The sequence below is a fragment of the Balaenoptera borealis genome (genome assembly GCF_965194805.1).
Source record: "Balaenoptera borealis genome assembly, chromosome: 5".
Classification (NCBI taxonomy): Eukaryota; Metazoa; Chordata; class Mammalia; order Artiodactyla; family Balaenopteridae; genus Balaenoptera; species Balaenoptera borealis.
In genome coordinates, this window is record NC_138862.1 from 92,341,601 (window position 1) to 92,354,735 (window position 13,135).

The 13,135-nt window shown below is 35.4% G+C and overlaps 1 protein-coding gene across 3 annotated transcripts in view; it reads right to left on the minus strand.

The window, feature by feature from the left end:
* NAALADL2 (N-acetylated alpha-linked acidic dipeptidase like 2) overlaps positions 1–13,135 on the minus strand; it is a 1,512,458-nt gene that overhangs the window by 1,402,254 nt on the left and 97,069 nt on the right. For all 3 annotated transcript variants that reach the window (XM_082393971.1, XM_082393970.1, XM_082393972.1), the window contains one exon: positions 4,915–4,977. The gene's annotated coding sequence lies outside the window, so the exon portion shown is untranslated. The remainder of the gene's footprint in view (positions 1–4,914; positions 4,978–13,135) is intronic.

Below are 13,135 nucleotides of genomic sequence, written 5' to 3' on the forward strand. Positions count from 1 at the left end.
TATGTGTCCCACCCAAAACTGTATTATTCCAGTTTTGAGGGATGTTTTGATTCTCCCCCTCCATCTTCATAAGGCAAAAAGTACATAAATGGGCTGCAGCTACAAAGAGAAAAAATTCTATCAAATTTTTCTATAGAAAATTTCAAAATACCTATCATTTAGAAAACCCACGTGTAAAGTCCCTAGTCTCCAGACAACAGGTTGGCATAAGCCACACGATATTGCTGGGAAAAGGCTATGTCCTAATATAAAAGAACTGTTTTTGTCTTAGTTCCTGGAAATTTGCAGAGCTATGTTAAAGAAAAAGAGAAGCCAAATTGGGCATGTTAGCATGAACAGACATCCAATAAACAGCAACAGAATGGAGGAAATTTACACCCCTTTGTTCAGACAATTAAAAACAATTAACGTTTTTCTCATCAACAAGCCAGCTTCAAATGCCGTGTGCAAAATTCACAAGCAGTCGTCCTGCCAGTAGTATACTTGACTCCTTAGTCTTTATAGAAAACTGTTTTTTGTCTCACTTGCTCTGCAAGTTTTTTAACAATTGCCTTTGGTAACTTAAGGAGAGAATTTGGCACAGAGAATTTGTTAAAATGTACATGAAAGCTGCCTGCCAAGGTAATAGTACAGAACAGGTGCTATCCAAGTCAGAAGGTGGACGCAAAAGAAGGAAACCAACAGACGGAATATAAGCACAGGAAGTGACCCCGAAACAAGGCAGCCGGCGCCTCATACTGTTCCCACCACCTGGCCCAGCCAGAGCCGGCCCTCTGCCAATTGTCCGGCCAGCAGTTGTGTATTTACACATCCCAATGGCAGGCCTGGCCACATCGTCTGCCTTTCTTTCTTTTTTAAAAAATTTCTTTCTCTTACTAGACGAAAGCCTGTTTTGCGAACTTTTGATTCACTTTTTTACTCTAAATATATAAAGGAGTTAGTGGTGCTTCTGATTTGTTTGAGCTCTTGTTACAATAAAGAAAATAATCATTTTTGTCTTATTTGTTAGAAATCCCCTTTTGCCGTTAAAGGTGTTATTGAAGGATTTGGGGTTGATTTCTTTGGGCACTTTCTTACTTTAAAGGAAGTAATCAGGTTTTCATTTTACTTATTAGAAATTCATACTTGCTGTTAAAGACAGAGGGTCATGTTTTTGCTAAAGTCGTTTAGCAGTATGAGGACATTTAGAATGCCTCTATGGTTCAACTTTAATCTCTTCATTAGTATTATTTCACCTGGACCAGCTGTAACCTAGAGGCAGGGCTGTTAAACTGAGATCAGATACCAAGAGTTAGTTTAGATCAAGTGTTGACTTTGATGTGGGGAAGCAAGTTCCTACACTAAATGTTCCTAAAGTGAAGTCCTTAGTACTCAGTATGACTGTGTGTTATAGAACCCTAAGTAGTCAATTAGTAGGAGAGGAAACAAATATTTTTCTCCTCTACTCATTTTAGGTTCATTGGCTAGGTCCCTGTAAATTAGACTGACAAAAGACAGATTAACAAAAGAAAAACAAATTCATTTACATGTGCATTGAGCATACACAAGGGAGAACTCAGAGATGAATACCTCAAAGGGATGGTTGGAATTTGGGGTCTATAGACCTAATTCACTAGGGGAAGGGGAGAAAGGGCACTTATAGAAAAACAAATGACATTTTGGAAAGATAAAAGGGACCTTAGAAGAACCAATGGGGGATATGTCAGTCTTGTGACAAAGTCTGGGTGTGATGAGAAGATTACAGTAGCTTTGCAGAAGAAGATTTAGTGACTTTTGAGATCTTTGGGGAGGCTCTGCTTTTAGGCAGATATGGGATTTCAGAAACTAAATGCATTCAGCTCAAAATCATTTTGATGCCCAATCCCAAAGTATTGACATATACACACTACTATATAGGAAATAGATAACTAATAAGAACCTGCTATATAGCACAGGGAACTCTACTCAATACTCTGTAATGGCCTATGTGGGAAAAGAATGTAAAAAAAAAAAAAAAGTGGGTATATGTATATGTATAACTGATTCACTTTGCTGTACACCTAAAACTAACAAAACATTGTAAATCAACTATACTCCAATCAACATTTTTTTTAAATAAAAACAAAAAATAAAAAAAATGAAAACTAGGGACAAAAAAATCATTTTGATGCCAAAGAAGCATATTTTGGGGTGGCATATCCTGATCGTTCACAACATTTCCAGTTCTATTGCTCTCATTTCTGCCTCTTTTCTACTTTCATTAGATTTTCTTTAATTTGGCTATTCTTAACCTGTATTTTGAGTGATAGCAAGCCAGAGAAATGTCCATTTTTCCAAAACATTAGGCAGCATTTCTTTGACAACTGCCTCTTCTTCACTTTGCAAAATGTTAACATTACCCTATGAACAACAAGTGACTCTAAGGTTGAGAGATTCTGTGTGCAACTTGGTATCCTTGTTCATATTTTCTTTATTGCTATATATATATATATATATATATATATATATATATATATGTATAGTTTAGGTTTTATATTTTTAAACGTTATTTTCAGTTTGGAAAAAAATATTTTAAATGTCCTAAAATTATCGAGTTTATTGAAACTTCCAGTTTGTGTCTATCCTTAGGTCACTAAAATATCACATGAGAGCTGATATCCTACTCTGTGTAGCCTTGGGTGGGTGCCTTAGTCTTTCCAGAATTTTATGTGGCCATACCAAAAAAAAAAATCACAGAAATGCTCCATGGGTTTCAAGCCCAATCTGGCAGCAAGGTGACCATAAGACAGCATATTTTAAAGGAATAGCTCCAGAAAAGATGGTCAAAGCAAAGTCTCTAGAATGGAAAACTTTACAATGGTAAGTTTTTTATAACTGAACCCAAAGTGTCCACACTATACAATAATATACACCAGTAAAGTAATTTTGTGATTTGTAAATCACCATATTTTTTAAAGACCCCTCATTAGTTTTTCTTACAAAACAAGTACACTTTATCTTCTTGATACATTATCTTACATGATTAATTTAATGATAGTTATCATCTCTCATTACAAAAGGAAGCTTTTATAATGTATATTGACTATACAATTTTCTAGAGTTCAAATAAATAAAACTTGGATATATTGGCTATTTCTTCTTTTGCTAAAAATCATTTTCTTCACTTACTCTTAGCTTTCTTCAAACGTTTTTTATGTCTTTAAAGAGAATTTATTGACATACATTTTTTCACTTATAAGTTGAAACATTATTGTTTATTTTAAAAATTGCATTTCATATTGATTTTGATGGAGTCCCCTTACTATGAATCTAAAAGTCAAGAGGAGATGCAGAAAGCAGTTTTGCCATTTGTGACAACTGATCAGGGAAAGAGGAGTATATGGCTTTAAGTAGTCAGTCTCTGTGGGGACCCTCTGTTGGGTCAATCTATCCATTCCCCAGATTTTACATTTGATCCTGTCATCCCACACCACAAACACCAAGAGCCTGCTATGTGCAAAATACTGCAACAGATCCTGGGAAAACAAGGTGCATCAGCCCAGGTCCTTGCTCACAAAGATGTTATAGTCTAGGAAATATATTCTATTTATGTAGGTGTGAAGGAGGAAGAATGGCCTGCCTGCCTGGTTATTAGATATAGGAAGCTGGCCCTGTGAGAATTTCATCAGCCTGGTTTGAAGAAAATGTTCAGTATCAGATGAAGTCTTTCCAGTTTAACTGCTACTGTTTACAGTTATATCTGAATTCCTTGATATAGTTCAGAAGGACATTCATGATGTGCCCCTTCCTGAATTCTTTAGGCACACCTCCCTATCTTAAACACTACACTTCAGACACCATAACTACTTTGTAACCAAAATTTAATATTTTTCCACCTTCCTCTGCCACTTCCCTCCTTGAGCATTTATCTCTAGTCTGGCTTAGATGCCCACCTCATTTCTCACTTTGTACCCCATGCTTATCCCTACTGTTTTCACTCATCACATGATGGTGTACTTGCCTGTTCTTGACCGTTTGCCACTAGACTGTAAGCCCCTGAGAAATAGATACATATTCTTCCACCATCATGTCCTCAGTGTAAAATGGCTCCCACTTAATAGGTGCTCAATAAATATTTGTTGCACGAATGAGTGAATTGCTTCAACTTCTATTTTTCAAGAGAAACAGAATATTCCTAATTGGTCCATTCCATTATCTTTCAAGTAGAAAGCTAAATAATCCCAAATGATCCATAATCTACAACTAATTATACTGATTAAAATCTCTTAAAGTATAATTATATGAAGATTTACTTTAATTTAATACCCACTGTAAAAGTAACAACTGTTAGCAATTTCTAATTAGTTGCTTTTTTTTCAAATCCATATTAACTTAGGATTCAAATACCACTGTGATACATTCATATAAGCTAATTCATATTGCTAATTCATACAGCATATGGCTCAGAGTAAGTGCTCACTAATGTCAGCATGATGGCAGTAGTGCTGGTGGACTGGTTTATGGTGATGGCAATAATGAATGTGTATCAGTAATGGTATATATAAATCATATGAAAGACATATATCCAAGATAATATTATAAAGAAAGAGTGATAAAAAATTTGGACACCTATTTCAAAATACAGGAAAAGCATAATCATATATCTTCTTTTCAAGTAATTGTTATTAGAATTATTATTAGGTTAAGTATGATAATAACAAACCATCACATTAGGGAAGAGAATGTGAATTATAATTGTATAATTTTACGATGCTCTGTAGGGCACGGAATTATTCTCTCTAATGTCCAAAAATGCAAGTAAACGATATTGACATTGAAATGCTTTTTGACAAAAACAGCAGTCACAGAGAGAAAGAGGGAAAAATGTTTTTATACTCTCTCACTGCTCAAACTGTTTTACAAATATTTATAAAAGGTCACCAATAGAGGGCTTACCTGGGGTCAAGTGAAAGAGGCCCTAAACCATCAAAAGCTATTTCCAATGTCCAGCTGGGAGATCTAAAACAGAATAACAAAGACAGTTTGTGACAAAGCTGACACACAGTATCCTGGAAGGAGTGAAATCAGTTGTGACATTTTTCATTTATTTATAAATGCCTCTTTGGCAGTACACTCACTCAAAATGACAGTTGCTTCTTACAGAATAGGGGAGGTGATGGTAAAATAGAGGAATCCTGACAGTTGCTTTAATGAGATTCTGCATTAGGGCTATTCTAACACTTTCCCCCAACAAGGAGCCTGCCCTTCATTTTCAATATCATAACTCAGTAATTTGGAAAATGTTATCTCTGTGAAAACTCAACCAGTGAGTCCTTAATAGCCATCGCTCAGTTTATTTTCCTCTTAACTTTCAATTAGAAGAACACATTCTAAAGCAAGTAACTGAATAAATGTCAGCCATACAGACCAATTATGTCTCTTATTAAAAGAGTACTGTTTTTATTAAAAAACAGTAATATGGAGTGTGACTGAATAACTAAAGACACACTCTCCAGTAACTCAGTATTTGTTTGGAAATATCAGGGAGTATAATATAAGCTACATATTTAAAGGCTTTACTTTCTGTATTTTAATAAGTTCCTCTGGAAAAGGAAATTATTGCCAAGGTAGTTTCACTAGTCTTTAAAATTTGAGCAACTCCAAATTAAGCAGTCTTAATGAAGATTCCACGTCATTTCTTCATTTAATTATTCTTTGATCATATGTTAAGTGCTTGGTGCAAAGCAACTGGCCTAAACCCATTTCTAAAAAAAAATGTAAATTATACTGTGCAAGGAAAATGCAATCCAACTCAGGTCTAGCCCAGCACCTACCACCTATTAGTCAACCAATAGGTAGTTGCTGAACTGGTAAGTTGCACAAAATCAAATCTCTGTGCATAGCAAAATGCATTTTGGCATTTCACTGCATTATGGGTTCAAAGTCTAGATCCCAGAGAAATGAACTAATTATGAGACCTCGGAGAAGTATCAAACTCTCTGGGTTCCAATATCCTTTTCTATGAAGTAGAGTTAGTACTATTTACTGCATGTGATTTCTGTAGCGATTAAACAAATGTTGGGGCAGGAATAAAGCACCTAGCACAGTTCGTGGCTCAAAATATGCTGTTAATAAAGGGTAGCTGTTATAATTATGAAGCTTTACTTTGACCAAAACAAATGACATCTGTCTCAAATAAAACAAGAACAAAAGTAGCAACAATAAATAAGTAAAAGGAGGAAATCGTGGCTTCAGGAGACTAAGATAAGACCTTCAGTTCTATCTCTCTTCCAGTAACAGCCTCTTTGCAACTCAGTTCTCTCATTACAAAACTGGGACTAACGTTCCTACCTTTACATAAAACCCCATCTCGGCTTGGCTATGAAGGCTGTCTGGGTATTTAAGCACCCCAAAATCATACGTTCTTGGAAAATGTGCAATGACTATGGCAGTGAGCATCATTTCACGTTGGCAAATTAACTGTGGTCTAAGATTTTGTGTTGGTAACCTTACCCTGCTGGCCGCTAATTAATTCTTAGGTACTGCTCAGCAGAGATGGAGAACTGCTTGAGCAGTTAAATGTGTGCAGACTCATGAAGGGTTTTGTTGCCTTATTCTATCCTCAGTTTACCTAGAGCAGTGGTTCTTAAACTTAGCTATACCTTAAAATCACCAGGAGGATTTTTATAAAATGCTATTGATAATATCTATGTGCAACCCAGCACAATTAAATTAACATATGTTTTAAAAGCTCTCCAGGTAATTCTAACGTGCAGCTAGGGTTTAGAACCGCTAGCTTAAAGTCTGATGCTTTGTTTCTCCAATAGACACTACTGGCTTCCTATACAAACCATTGTTTCCTCTTTTTTGCTAGGCAGAGCCCTGATTCATCTTAGGTGTCTTTTTTCCCCAAGCGACTCTGGGGAGGATGACTTATGCCCAGGTTCAGGCCAACCTGATTAGACTCAGCCAATCGTAGTGAACCCATTTCCTTCGCCAGGAATTGATTTAAGGGTATATATGTTATCCATATCTAGCCAACAATATGCAAGGAAACGTATTCTGGGGGCTTCTAGCAAAGTTTTCCACCCTCCTAACAAAATGCTTCTTCTGCTGTTGTATATGGATACGATGCCTAGAACTGCTTTAGTCATCTTGACAGCATGGAGGAAGTTAATCTGAGGATATAGCTAACATCTTGAGAATGGCAGAGCAGAAGGGTAGAAACAGATTCTGTGGCAATGTCATTCAGCTGCTGAATTAACTTGTCCCACTTCTGGAATTATGTAAAATAAATTCAAACAGCATCAGAGCGCTTTGATTTACATAGCATCCCAAAAAAATATTAAACAAGAAAAAAGCTATATCCCAAGCCTAAGTTTAGCTCAAAAATATCTTTCATTGTTTATATTTTGAAATCCTTATGAACTAAAACAATTGGTGAAAAATGTCAATTTTTCTTAAAAACTAAATAGTGTCAGTTTTACTTCAGTGGCTTTATAGCACTTAGTTTTACTAAGAAAGAGTGTGTTGTAACAGACATAAGAAATTTAATAGCAGATCCTATCATTCAAATATTTTTCAGAAGTACTAATCTGTTCTAATTTTTACATACACACATAATGTACAATATTAAATATATTTTTATACAATATGTACAAATACATGCATGTATTTGCTTTTTAAAGTTATTGCCAACCACATGGTGCCTAAAGTAGAGAAAATGAGTTTTTTAATATCTAACCACAATAATCCCATCATTTCCTAATAACTGCGTTTTTCCTTTTAATTGATTCTATGTATAACTTGCATTCCTTGCAAGTTGTATGTCTTACTGTCAAAAGTCCGTATTATAATTTTGCTTCCAAAATGTCCTCTCTTTTACTAGAGCAGTAATTTCCTGACTCAAAGAATACAAGGGATATTTTGGAATGATGCTTTACTGTCAACCACACAGTTGGAATGAGATTAAAAGGAATTTGTTCCAAGATCTACTATGGAGTTTTAAAGTGGCACACACTGTAATCACCATGCTCCAATTTGCCATTTTAAAATCTGGTTACTTCCAAACTCTCCAAGTTCTTTTGCGTTGCTTTCTCTCTCTATCTCATCTGCAATTTCTGTTATTATTTATTCAACAATAAAAAAATCACCAGCACTTTTGTGGGAAGGGAGGAAACTAGACTACCCTTGGCAGGTGGTATTTGCTAGATAAAGAAGACAGCAACATGTATTAGGAGTCTTAGCTTTTGGGAGCCAGCAGAGAGGATCGGCCAGGGGAAAACAGGAAGTAGGGCTGGTGGAGAGCTCCGTGATGTGATCTCTTCCCACACAACCCACCAAATCTCCAACTAATTTACAAACTTACAACTGTCATGGTATGCTTAATGTGATGGATTTCTTGTGAAAGCCAATAGGGGATATAGTTCTGGTGCAGGACCAAGTGAGTTTAAAAAGCTGAAACTAAGTGGGTTCCATGAAGAAGGAGGAAAACAGTGCTGGGCAAAAAAAAAAAAAAGACAGAAATTCTGAGAACATTCCCCTCCTCAGAATAGATCAGGGTGTGAAATGGGCACTTGAACCAATTTTCCCTCAGTAGTTTGGGAAACCTCAATGTATCTTTTATCTCCCTCATTATTCTACGAGCCCCTGAGACCAATGCTGCGCTGCCTTTTACTCTTTGAATCACAACAGAACACAATAAATGAATTTGATTCAGGTGGGAGAGCTCCTCCAGAAAGGGTCTTTGTCCCTGCTACTACCAAATTTAGGCAAGCTCTGTATGCAACTTTCCTTTTCTACTCAAAATATTAATAAGACTGACTTCTCGATAGCGCTAAGAACTTGGCAGAGCTGAAAATCTCATGGGTGACTTTAGTTCAGGGTCAAATCTGTATCTCTGGATCACTTATTGCTTTGTAGAGGACACAGGTTTGCTTCCACCCCTCAAGCCTGCTCTTAACACAGTTACTGACAGCTACTAGTACTTAATAAGAGTAAGAAAGAGTCTCAAAAGTGTAGTATGTTTTCCTAAACTTCATCTGGAGCTCCAAGTTCCATTTCTGGTATCTTTTCCTCTCTACAAAAGATGGGAGTTTCTAAAGTCATAGTAGTGGATCTGCACGCTCTAAAATATTATAGGTGCTAATGTCTGTTTTCAATCCTCCTCCTCCAAAGATAAGTACCTGACCATCATCTCTGCAGGGACTTTCACAAAGTAGAGACATAATAAATGTCTGGTGCACTGAACTAAATTATAAATGAAGTACCTATTGTTTGCTCTCTTTTTTTTATTTATGCTCTAACTATCCTTAGATAATGAATTTATCTTTTGGAGCACTAAAATACAACCATTAGGATCAGATATTTTATTTCACAAGTACAAAAATCAACATTGGTCTTAAAAAGTTTTACAAATTTTTAAGAGGAATTTAGTATTTTGAAGTTTATTTCTGGAGGCAAGCTCTTATTTCTTGTGAATTTCATTTCATTGATAGAAATATATGAGGTGTGTTAAGAACCACTGGTATTTCAATTGTAACTATTAAGGAAAATTGTATTACAATGCAGACAAGTAATCCTGAGGCCCAGCAGAGCAATAATGATTAACAACATGCTCTAGAGGGAGTATAAATTTTAATACTATCACTCATAAAATCCATGTTTCAATGTTTACAAAACAGAATCAAGTTTACCAAAAAGCAAATAAACATTTTGCTTAGGGGTTTCTTGTTTTCATCTCTGATTTTTAAATAATCAGCATCATCTCCCCAGAGCAGGAAAACTGTACCTACCTGCAAATGAACTATATGAAGTTCTAAAATCCTTACAGAGAATTCTCTCACTGGATTCTGCTCCCCGTAAATTCTATTACCAGTATTTATTCAAATTTACTTTTAAAAAGATAAGTGAGACTTCAGGGAGGTGGCCTTTACATGGATTTTATTTGCTGATGATAATGATGACAGACCATGCCTGTTTATAAGATGGGTTAGAGATTAATCCCACACTAATCAGAGTACTTTTTGAGAGCTGATCTCAATTCTGGACTCTAAGAGAAAACTAAAATAATACAAAAAATATGCAGAAAGTCATGGAAATGACTAAAAAGGCTAGAATTCAATGAGTAAAAGTGCAAGAGAATGTGATGAAAATCAGTGAAGCATATTGAGAAATGCAACATGCAAACAAACAAGGCCAAATAAACTCAAACATCAATTAATAGATTTTTAATGACACTATTTCATGATAGCTTGTTTAATGCTTTTTAATACCCATAATCTTACATCTTTTTTTCAAGTCACATGAACTATATAAATCAATGTGTTTAACTTCAATTTCTTCAACAAATTAGTTAATAGTTTCACAAAATAAGGTGATCATATGAGATGAATCAGTTGTCCCATTCAATATTTTAATAGTCACATTTCCTATTTTCTATGTTTGTGATATTTTGTAATTTATAAAAGGCTATCCTTATAATTCTAAACATGCTATGGGAGTTTATAATCTAAAGGAAAGGAAAAGACTAACACATGAAACAGTAGCCATATTTAATCGATACTATTGATGCTCTTAGGAAAACCTAGTGGGGAGAGTTAATCTTTCCTGCAGAGAAAGTAAGAAACATCAAGTTGGAATAAACTCTCATGTGTGTATTTAGCTCTGTCTACTTCAGGGATTGGCAAACTTTTTTCTGTAAAGGTCCATATCATAAATATTTTTGGCTTTGCTGAACATATGGTCTCTGTTGCAACTATTCAGTTTTGCTGTTCCAATGTGCAGAAGCCATAGACAGTATGTAAACAAATTTGCATGGTTGTGTGTGTTCAAATAAAACTTTATTTTTGAAAACAGCTGGGGGGCATAACTTGACAATTCCCAGTCAAGTTCATCATTGAGAAGTTATGCATGCCATTTTCAATATGGAATAGAAAGCAAGAAAGGGACAGGCCAGGTAGAATTTTTTGTAGATACACCCTGGAATTCAGAACACCAAAAACACTTATATTTGAATGTAATTTCAATAAACTATGATGGATGATTTTATTGATCATTGTTCCACATTTTCCATGAAAATTCCTCCCTCCATTAGGACAGATTCTTTAGAACCTGTCAACTAGATAAAGCTCTTCCTAAGCTTCCTGTTATTGAATTTCCTTGGCAACTGAGATAGCTTTAAGATGACAGTCTACATATCAAATTTTTACAATTAGGGCTTCCCTGGTGGCACAGTGGTTGAGAATCTGCCTGCCAATGCAAGGGACACGGGTTCGAGCCCTGGTCTGGGAGGATCCCACATGCTGTGCTCCGCAACAAGAGAGGCCGCGATAGTGAGAGGCCCACGCACCGCGATGAAGAGTGGCCCCCGCTTGCCACAACTAGAGAAAGCCCTCGGCACAGAAACGAAGACCAAACACAGCCATAAATAAATAAATAAATAAATAATTTTAAAAAAAAAAAAAAGAAAGAAATTTTTACAATTAAAAGCTTAATTACATTTTTAAATAAAAATAAAAGACTTTTTTCTATCACTCAGATGTGCCCCAATTTTCTACTTTTCCTAGAAATCAGTATTTCACTACATCATAAGGTAGAAGAAAATTATTAAATAAGTACAAGTACCCTGAAGCATCATAGCAATTTACTCCTTTCGTTCCATCCTCCATCATGAAATGTACCACAACACATTCAAAATTCTGAACAGAAATGTTGTAATATGGCTCTCAATTATTTCAGTGATAAAACACTAATAAAAAATTTCAGTGTTACAAAATGCAATTGCTAAACACGAGCTAGCCATTTAAAAATTCGACTAACTAAAATTTCCTTTTCCTCTAATATTGTTTCCTTTAGAAAAGTTATGAAAAGTGATCATGATGTAATCACAAATAATAATAGCTAATATTATTATATGCCAGGCAATATGTCAAGTGTTATACATTTATTAAATCATTTAATACTCAAACAACCCTATATAAAAATTCAGGTACTATTATTACTCTCATTATACAATGATGAAGAAACTGTGCTTGTCCAAAACCACAGGGCTACTAAGAAGCAGAGCTAGGATTTGAAAGCAGGTGTTCTTGGCTCCCAATGCTAATGCGGTCAAGGCCTTGATTCAGTGTCTGCACAGGAATGCTAGTCTCCTGGCACAGCCAGTCTGCCCTACACTCTGGGAAACATCACCACTGACAAACAGGATGATGAAATAAGAGATGGAGGTGAATGCAGAGAAGTACAACCAAAAGTGGTAGAAAGTGAGAGAATAAACGTCATTTATTCAACAAATGCTACAGGTCAGTAATCCTCCTTAGAGACATGGCAACCACATTTATTTCAGGCTTTGGAATCTGATCAGCCTGTTTAAAACCTTGCTCCACTACTTTTTTGCTTACTTGCTTAAAATTTAGGAAACTCAGAATCCTCTTACATAAAATGAGGATACAAATCAGGATTGTTTTTCAGAGATGTTATGAGGATTAAATGATCTCATGAGGGCCTGATACATAGTGGGTGCCCCCAAAATGGTAGCTGCTACTATCATTCAGGGTTTTATTCATTTTAAATATGGAAGTGTCAAATAGTATGTTAAAAGATAACAGGCATCTGGATAAAAAGTTAAAAATGTATCCAATCATTTGAATGGCCTGTCTATATAACTTGGGGTTTCTCAAAATTTACTGATTATCTACCATGTACTAAACTTTATTAGAAAAAAAAAAAACCAGTTGTGGTTAGTCATAAAGACAAACTCTCTAGAAGACTGACTGAATTTTTCACTTTCATCTGAAGACATTACATGTATACGACTGTTAAGACATTATTTCAATTCACAGAGCTTCCTACCTTGTCTATGGCTACAGTATGTTTTGACAATTCCTTCAGTCTTCAGCAAGGCTTACAAGGCCAGGCAGGCTGAACAGCCCCTCCTACGAACATATGCTTATTTCCAGTTTAAAGCCACTTCATCCATTTTTCCTAATGTACCATAAAAATATCATTTTATCTCTATGTGTCCCTTGATACACCAAAGATAGAATTGTATTGGATGCCATCTGATGTCTTCATCATTAAATGAGGAGGTAGTGACAATCGTATTTTAATGTAGTTAAATCATACTCCAGTAAAATTTTTAACATATGATGCTATTAATTATGTAACATTGCAAACA